The following is a 9,467-nucleotide window of genomic DNA, read 5'->3' as shown; positions in this document are numbered from 1 at the left end:
ATAACATCGCATTCAGAAGAGGTGATAGCTACATTCTTTGAGCCCTACCTATCCTCTGTTGGACTTTGTGGGTGAGGGGTGGGAAAAGAATACCTCTTAAACTTCTTAGAACATTAGATTTCTAACTATTCAATGGGCAAGCCAACTTACCTATGATATTTTAAGCTAATGAAAGGTATTCTTTTAGCTCTTTGTGAATGTTGTCAGTGATGGATATACAGTCATAGCTACAATGTGATGCAGAAGATTCTGTGTGGATGGGGATAGATCTTATGGTAACTTATTAGCCACAGATGTGTGTAGAAAAAATATTTAGTAATTTCTCCCTACAAGAAAAGGGACCAATGGTAACTTTAAAAAAAAAAAAAAAAAAAAAATTCACTAGCTTGGACCAGTAGTGAATATAGTTCAATATCCTGTTGGCAACAGTGGCCAAAACTAAATGCTTCAGAGGAAGTTGCAAGAATTCCCAAAATGGACAATTATGTGAAATAACCCATGGAAGCATCTTTCTAAGTTCAGGTGTACTGGGTGCACATTAGTTAATTCTCATTCTGGACATATCACTTGTCCCAGTGGTATTCTCTGTTTTGAGGTATATAGAATATCTCCAAAACCTGTACTGTCTCAAATTCAATTCTGTTTTAAAGTGTGCCTAGTGCAGTTACAGAGTGAGTGAGTGTTTTTTTTGTTTTTTTTAAATAAAGTTGTTTTTTATAGAGTCTCTTAGGCTGAAGGCTCTCACAGTAAATTGCAGATGATAGTATTTGCAAACAAATTTTCCTTCAGCATAGAAGTGCAGCCATCTCTGGGGTGTGTCAAGCAGAGATTAGGTACATAGCAATTTGTTCAGCAGTAAGTGGTGGGGAAGATTTAGCCAAGGATGATGGGGAAACCTTTAGTCCACTAAAATGTAGGAGAGTGCATAAACTTTATTTAAATGACCTCCGAAGGATTAAAAAAGGCAGGACCACTTTATTGGGTAGGGTTCACAGGTTTTTTGTTTCCTTTTTTTTCTTTTTTTAAAAAAGGCATTAGGCTTTTTGAGATGGAAAGATGGTTAGGCTTAGGGTCAACGTTACATCTGAGTGCCTTGCAGCTCAAGCCTATCAGAATCCTACAAGGCAATAGCCTGGGTAAAACACAAGTGTTTCAGAATGACAGCAGAACGGAGTGCCGTTTGGTTGGTGAAGGTCCATCAATGATTTATAATACCTCCAGGATACCACAGTAATTACTCAGTTGCCATTATTGATGTAACCAGCATAATGATGGTTATTGGCTCAATAATATCTGGGTGACATTATTAATTTTATTATGACTCTTTGCTTTAGGATATGAATCATAGGTTCCGAATGAATAAAATAAGTAAATATCCAAGCAGTTTTATTATTGCTATCTTAGTTACCAAGCTGACGATCTATTTGTTTTCAGATGCCATTCTTGTGTCTGTTTGGAACTTAGGTTACCATGATAGCTCCAGGGAGTTCCTTTGTTTGGTCTGTGCTTTGTGCAAGCAGCAGGACTGTGTAAATTGTAAGCTTTTTTTCAGATGGAGGCTTTTTTGTTTTAACTGTTGAACTATTAGGCTTGGCAGAATTTTTTTATTCTTTTAATCACGTCTATCAATTTAAATTTTCATAGCTATGGGAAATTGGGGGAGAGGATCCAAATAATAGGGTAGTAAAACAATTATTTAATGACAAACATTGTGATTCAGAATTAAAACTTTATAACTGTCAAAACACATCACGTGTCAAAATATACAAAGTAAATATTCTGAAATGAAACTCAGTTCTCAAGCAGCATTTTTGTTGCTCTGCGTCTGTAAATTTACATGCTTATCGATGGAAGTATTTTGTCAGTTTGTGTGTTCAGTAAAATTGACTCATACCGACATTTACTAATAAAATTCTCATGTTTCCAATACTAATTATTATAAAGATCTGTTCCTGCAATTAATCTACTGGAAACAATTGTGAACATCTGCCACTAGATGGTGCAATTTGTAAAAATATTCACTCACTAGGAAGGCTAGTGAATGACCAAGTTAATTTTGGGGCAGAGTTCTTTTTGTGGCTAAAGAACTGACCTATTCCTTTTGAGCCAAATGTTTAAGATTTTTGGCTGAGTTTGAGTGAAATATTAACATGAGTCCTATACTGCAGAGCAACCATATATTTTTGTAAATTTGGCAACATGGTAGTGTCACATTTTTTTCCCATGCTCTTACAAAATAAAGCCCTTGCTGAACAGCAATGCTTCTGCTTCTCTCAAAGAAAACAATAAACTGTATGATGAATCTGAGCTCTAGTATGAGTGCTGTGCCATCTAAATCTGCCCTTCCTACTTGAGGGAGCTCTTCAAAATCCTTTTGAGGGTATGTGCAGCCTGAGCTGGAATTGACACGCCAGTTTCATTGTAACTCGGGAGGTTTTTCTGTACATGGATCCATTTCTGCAGTGTTTTCCAAAGTGTAACGAATGCCCTGAAGGATTGACCAGATCTCTGTTGTTTTCTACAGTCTCAACTTAATTTTTTTTTTTAAATGAAAGCTGTTATGGTTGGAAAGAGACACTTCCTTCATGCTGTGAAGGTTGTTAGGCAGAGCTTTGTACCTGAGTTTGCAGAGAGTCTGAAACCAAAGCTCTGAAGTATGAACTACCCCATTTATTTCAATGGGTACTAATTCAAAGGCCAATAATGGCTTCTCAAATAATGACATTTACTAAGTCACTGCATGTAAGAAAGAGGAGAGTGTTGTTTTGTTAAGATCTATGACTGCATTTCCTAAAATGCAGGGCAAGCCCCTCTGAATGGTCTGTCTTCTGGCTGGAGACTGAAAAGTTTCAGGCAACTGTTCCACCATTTTTTTTTTTTTTTGGTGTGTGTGTAATGCTAACTGAACATGCCAGAGATGAGAAAGGGGTGTGTCATCTCTGTCTCTATATACAATTTGAGCCCCAGAAGTAATTTGGGAAAGGAAGAGGCGAGAGGACAACATGATGGTGGAATATATGGTGGTATATTTTTGTGAGTTAGGATTAAACTTGATCAGCCAATCTGGTTTGAATCAGAATATTTTGGTTTATGTTTTCAAAAGTTATGAGCAAGATTGTGTGGCTTCATTGTGGGTGCCTAACTTTTTTTTATACTACTTTTTGGAAGCACTGAGCACTCACCTTTGGAAATCCTGCTCCTTTAAGATGTCCTGAACTGGGGACATAGGATGATTTAGGCCAAGCTTGAGAAAAGCTTATCTTGATGTTTATGTTGTGACTGAAAACTAAAAGTAGCTGAAAGAGAAGTGATGCATTTTTTTAAAGGTTTCCATCCTAATTTTTCAGGAGGTTGGGCTAATTTAGGTTCATGCAAACTTTTGGAGCCTCTGTCTTTTTCTGATGGAACTAGCCAGTCTTTTTTATTTCTTTATATCGGCAATAAAAGATTGTCCTTGACTCACCCCCATCCACAAGGCAGCATTTTACACTTATATCTCCAACTAACAAGCTGATTTTATTTTAAATAAAAATAAGATCATCTGCCATTATCAACACTTGTGCAGCCTGACTTCAGAACTCCTACATTCCCAGCCTTGTCCTCCTAAAGTCAGCATTGCCAATTTTCATCCTTACCCCAACCGTCAGTCCTTCAGCATGCAAACAAACCAGTCCATCCCAGGTCATTGTGGGGGATGTCAGTTGCTGCCACGCTACTGGGCATGATCTTAACAGGCCAATATCAGTGAGCATGCCAGCTAGAAGGAGTGCTGTTTAAAATGAATCTCTGGGTGATGAGATATTCCTCACAGAGAAGAGCAAAAAATGATGCATGCATGAATGAATTCCCCATTACTCCTGAAGTGCTAACTTCTCCTACCTTATTAATGGGCTCATAGACTGGATTATAAGACTTGATTTCACTTCCTTTTCTGTCCATAACTTGGTCCTCTGGGTGGCTGGGGGTGGGAATCATTTTCTAGTGTTACATTCATGAGCAGTCAGATGTACTTGATGCTCTTGGACAATTAAAATTATTTAATGACTACATTGAAAAGAAATCCTTTTCTCCTCTTACCACTTCAAAGGCAGTCTTATACAGCACATTGTGAATTGTGGGAGCCTTCTCAATTCTCCACGAGAAGTATAGGCACTGCGTTGGAAGCTCTTCTAATTAGGCAATTAGTCATGGAATAGCAGCAAGTGCTAAGAAACAAGGGTTAAAAAAACAAAAACAAAGGCTCACGAGTTGCTAAATCCATGATTTACTGCAACAATTCTTTGGTTTCACTCCAAATCTATTTTTTATTTTCCCTACCACTGCTGTAATTCTGCCCCTATTGACTAATCTAGTCAGCTTAACAGCTCTGTCACATGTAAATGGTTTTCACACTCAGACCACAGACACAATGCTTATTCAATGGTCATGTCAACTATTACCTACTTGTGATGTCCTCCTCTGAACAGCCTTTTATAGACAGCTATTCCATTTGGCTTGCATAGCTCAACTATTGTGCTCATTTCACGAAAGGAAGAATTCCATCACTTTTGAGCACCAGAATAGGTAGGGTGTGTGTGTGTGTGTGTGTGTGTGTGTGTGTGTGTGTGAGAGAGAAAATCATGTCCTTGCCCTCCCTTCCCCCCACTCCAAAACGGCTGTTTGATAAATAGGTGCTCAACACATACAAATTGTAGCTTACCACTGTCCATGCATTCCTCTGCTTAAGGAACACATTTATCAATCATTTTTTACATTTTGCCATGGGTTTGGAAAAGCTCTGAAGATGTATTGCTTCAGAACTCATCACTATTTTTTTTAAAAAAAGAGAGAGAGAGACAGAGGGAAACCCAGTGTTTGCTTTTCTATAGTGCATTCTATCACTTTTTCACAGCCTGCTACATTAAAATGATTAATTGCTCAGGCTTACAGATAAGGCTCCTCTCAGAGAATCTACTCTTTCTGATAGTTTAAATGCATTGGTGGGGGGGAGCGGAGTGAATGGACCTGGGCCTGATTTATAAAATTATTTGTATGGTTTAGAGCTTTGAAGGATTGAAACAAGTTCTGGAAGAGAGGTGATGTAGAGGGAAGGAGAGAGATTTTGTATGTTACTGTGCTTGTTAAAGCAAAGCGCTGGAAAGGCAAGACTAATTTTAAAAGAGCTTGCAGCAGCTCTTTTTACCCAATGTTGGGAATTTCATAGTGACTGTGTATTACAACAAATACTTGGATCAAAGACAAATTCAACAGACAAGCCTAGAAATCATATTTGACACTTAGGAATTATTAGACTGTGCTGTCTGGCTGTGGGAAGTGTGCCTACAGTATGTAGTGTTTAGAGGGTCTGAGTCTGATCCAGATTTATACCAGTGTGGGAAGCAACTCCAAATGAATTTAGTGGTGGTAGATTGTGTGAAACCTAAGTGCCAAATCATCTACTCTAGCATGAGAAGCTGTGGCAGAGGACAATCTAGGAAAAAATTCCTTTGGGAGACTACCTAAATATTTCCTGTCGGTGGAGTAGTTTGCCACCCCTGAGAAAAAAGGAGTGGTGCCTGCCCACAAGGGTTGCCAACTTTCCAGGATTGTCCAGGAGTCTCAAAGAATTAAAGATTAATCTTTAATTAAAGATTATCATGTGATGAAACTGAATCCTCTAGGTATACATCTAACCAAAATTGGCAACCCTACTAACAGTCCCCTGGGATTCAAGAGAGGCCAGGGTTATCTCTCAAAGAGCATGTGCCTCATTCACCAGCTCTGAACCACAGAGGGCTCTCTCCTCCAGTTCCCTCTGGAGCTCCCCTACCAAAGACTCCCACTTGGCTTGGGGCAATCACTGCAGCATCTAGGGAGATGGGTGGATAGTGCCACAGAGGCATCTGAGTGCCCCCTTCTGCAAGTGGAGGACCTATCTGTTCCTAAATCAAAGGGGCACAAGATGGTCTTCAAAAAGTGAACAAATTGTCCGCTGTTTTTAATAACTACAGTACACCGCCTCTAAATTCAGACACTATCCTACCATTCAGATGATGGCTGCCATTTTAAGGGGATTGTTTAATTCTAAAAAGAATAAGTTGGAAGTCAAGTCACTGTATAGATTATAGCCTTTGTGACAATGGAGATGAGCACAGCGTGACTATTTAGTTCTGCTTCCCTTTCCAATCTGGAGGTGGAGGAAGTAAAAAATCTCTTCCCTGTTCTCTTTCCCCAAAGGGAGGCCCACTGTAAATCTGGGCTTCCTCCACATTCCACTGTAGCCTTTGCAAGGCTAGGGGCAGGATTGAACGTAGAGGGCACCAGTGAATGCAAAAGGCAAAAGATCTGTGACACAAACTCTCTTCAAATCTTGGAACACCTGAGTGTTTGTTTGTCCTTCTCTGATAGGCCTGCAGGACTGGCAGCATGTCTAGTTCCATTGCTGGGCTTCCTGAGGCTAATCTTTGTTCCGCCACATCTGGATATTGTATTACCAGCATTCCTGTGAGTGATATCTGTAAGAGATTCTTTTTTCTGGTCAGGTAACCTGTCATGGGTCAGGATTACAAAAGGTTAATACTCCTGCCATGTGATGTGCGTTATAGCCATTTTCTCCAGTGGTTATTGCTATGCATACCATCTCTGTGGTGTGTAATGCCATGGAGACAGTTGCTACTGACACCAAATAAGTCTTTCTATTTACCTCAGTGGGCATTGGGTTAGACTTTAAAGCATCCACAACCTACTTCATAGCAGACGTCAACATGCACTACAAGTACTGGAGATAGGAATGTATAAACTGAGTGGCTAATTCCTGGCTTCTGTCTGTGGTAGCCAGTCCTCATTTCTATTTGTGCCACAAAGGGGCATGTGGTAGCTGCTTAGCTACCAATCCTTTTTAATGTATCCTTCTGGCACTGGTTTGAGGTTTCCATTCATTTATTTCCCCTGTCCCTTTGAGTAGCCAGGATTTTGGATGCTTATCTAAACTACTTGGACTTCTTGGATCTGCAAAACTGAGCTGGAAGTTTCATGAGGATAAGCTGTCTCATGTGATATCTTATGCCTCTTGCTTCCAATCTGGTGGAAAACCCACCTCTTTTGGAACTTCTGCTTCGAGAGGCTCTTTAAAAATGAGAAATAAATTAAAAAGTCCTTCAAATAAAAGTTGGATTGGATTACTAGGCCAAGGTTCAGGCTGGTTTTGGATTCCCCTTCTATAGAAGAACAATGTGTTGCTTCCTTGTGACAAAACTGAATAATAAATACTGAATATTTCTATTACTTTGCAAACTGAGTTTTAGTTAGCATCCACTGAAGTCAAAGGAAAGGCTCCCACTGGCTTTTTATAGATGTTAGAACAAGCTTGTTAATCATCACAAAATTCCTGATCTTGGGAACATTTAGAGCCAGTTTTTCAGAGAGGCATCAATATGCTATGTGCTTATGCATGTGCAGTTTTGCACAATCCCTCTCTTCCCCTTTTTTGTTTTGTTTATTTATTTTTGAGCACTAACACTGGCACATGTAGTTCACCTTCAGTTTGGTTTTCTGCACAGAAATTATATCCCACATATGGGATTTAATATCTATTACCTACCTGTTCAGGTATTAGCACTCAACAGATACACACATTAATATAATTGTATGTGCCCAAATGGAGAATGCTTTCTGGAAAAGGTGGTCCTTTCATATATTTTTTTCAGCAGAAATTGATTGTCACTTAACTTGTAGGGTTTTTTTTTTTTTTTGGTTTTGTTTTTTTTAATTAGCTTGGGGGCTGCCAAAGGCAGCAGGAGTCATTGCTGGACTACTACTGTTGAAGACCTTATTAAGGATTTTGGGGGCTGATAACTGCTTGATAAGAATCAATAGAAGATGCTTCTTCTGCTGTTGCTGGGAGATTGTGGTGCTTTGACTGCTGCCCAGAACTGGCTGAAGGGGAGATCCTTTATTGTCTGGAGTTTTGGGAATACAAATTTTGTGACATTCAAAAGTGTATTCATGTGACTTTCTAGAACTAATTTAAAGGCAAGAGCACAGAAGCCACTGGAGTGTATTTAAGTTCTTTTTGGCAACTACAACAGGTTTATCTAGGTTTATCGAGGGGAAATGGGGACCCAAATAAAAAGTAAGTCATAGTACCTTAATATTGGTAGTTAGAAGTTCGTTAGCAGAAAATAAGTCATATACATTTAAAAAGAAAAGTGGGAATCCGTGGAGGAAGAATTGAAGACAAGTTTTAAGGAGTTATCTGGGACACACAAGAATAATCATAGAAGCAAAAATGTGAGATTTGAGCATGGTAGCTGGAAACAGGAGCAATAATCCATTAGTTTTTTGAATCTATAAAAGGAAAGGAAGGGAAAGTAATACTCTAGGATCACTAAGAAATGAAGCAAGGGAGTCCTTGATGGAGGATGTTTGTAATGACTTAGGAACTGAACATTGATTTCAAAGATGCACACGTTAGGAAAGATTAACAGCATGTTTATTGGCACATGTTCGTGTACAATGGAGGTAGGAGAAAAAGGTGTTATAATTACCATAGGCTTTATGCTTGCAAAATGTAAGCCTGAATAAGTCTCTTGCCTTGGTTAGTTCACTCCCTGGAATATTAAATTAGATAAGGATCTTAGATACATATTCAGTCTGTCTCTAGTACCATACATCCTAAATCATGAATGAAAAATAGCCCCTATTAAGCCCCATTTTTGAAAGGGAAAAGGTATGAATCAGGAAATTTAGCAAATCCAGCCTCAAGTAAAATTCTGGAAACTACTCTGAAATGGCTTAACTAGCTTGGAGTCCTGTCTACTTGTATGACTGTCTCTCTCTATGCCATAATATGCAGCTGAAGTCAATGGAGTTGCTTCCAGAATATGTAAGTGAAGGGAGCATCTGAAAAGATGTCTCCATGACACCGCTTACATTTGGCACTCACTCCACACATTTAATTTGTTGACCTTCAGAAAATATTGCAGAGTCCCTCTTTTGACCGGGACTTTATGGGAAGGTGTATTGTTGGAGGGAGGATGGGCATTTTGAACTGTTTACTATAAAAGTAAGCAGTTTGTTGCCAGAATATGGTGGAGTTTGTTGCAGGTTTTGTTCTTCTATTGTGATTTATGTGTGTTTTAATTTTCAAGGGCATTCGAGATAAGGTTTTTCTGGTTTTGGTCTTATTCTTGCTAGCAAGTAATTTGAAGACTGGTTGATGATAAAGCAAGTTGTAGATATAGGAACTACAAGTTGGAACCAACATAGCTTTACAAAACCTTGTTTCTGCCAGAATGCCATGGTAGCTTTTTTTTTCTAACAGAGGTTAAAGAGGGAATAGGAAAGTGTTATTTACTCCTTCACATAACACAAGAACCAAAGGTAACTCAATGAAACTATTAGACATCAGGTTTAAAACAAACAAAATAAAGTACTTCTTCACACAATGCGCAGTCAACCTGTGGAACTTGTTGCCTTGGGGTGTTGTG

Source organism: Emydura macquarii, unplaced genomic scaffold (genome assembly GCF_026122565.2).
Source record: "Emydura macquarii macquarii isolate MOO-44397 ecotype Brisbane River unplaced genomic scaffold, CSIRO-AGI_Emac_v2 contig_431, whole genome shotgun sequence".
NCBI classification, from domain to species: Eukaryota; Metazoa; Chordata; order Testudines; family Chelidae; genus Emydura; species Emydura macquarii.
The sequence above is the reverse complement of the archived record's forward strand: the minus strand, read 5'-3'. Positions refer to the sequence as shown.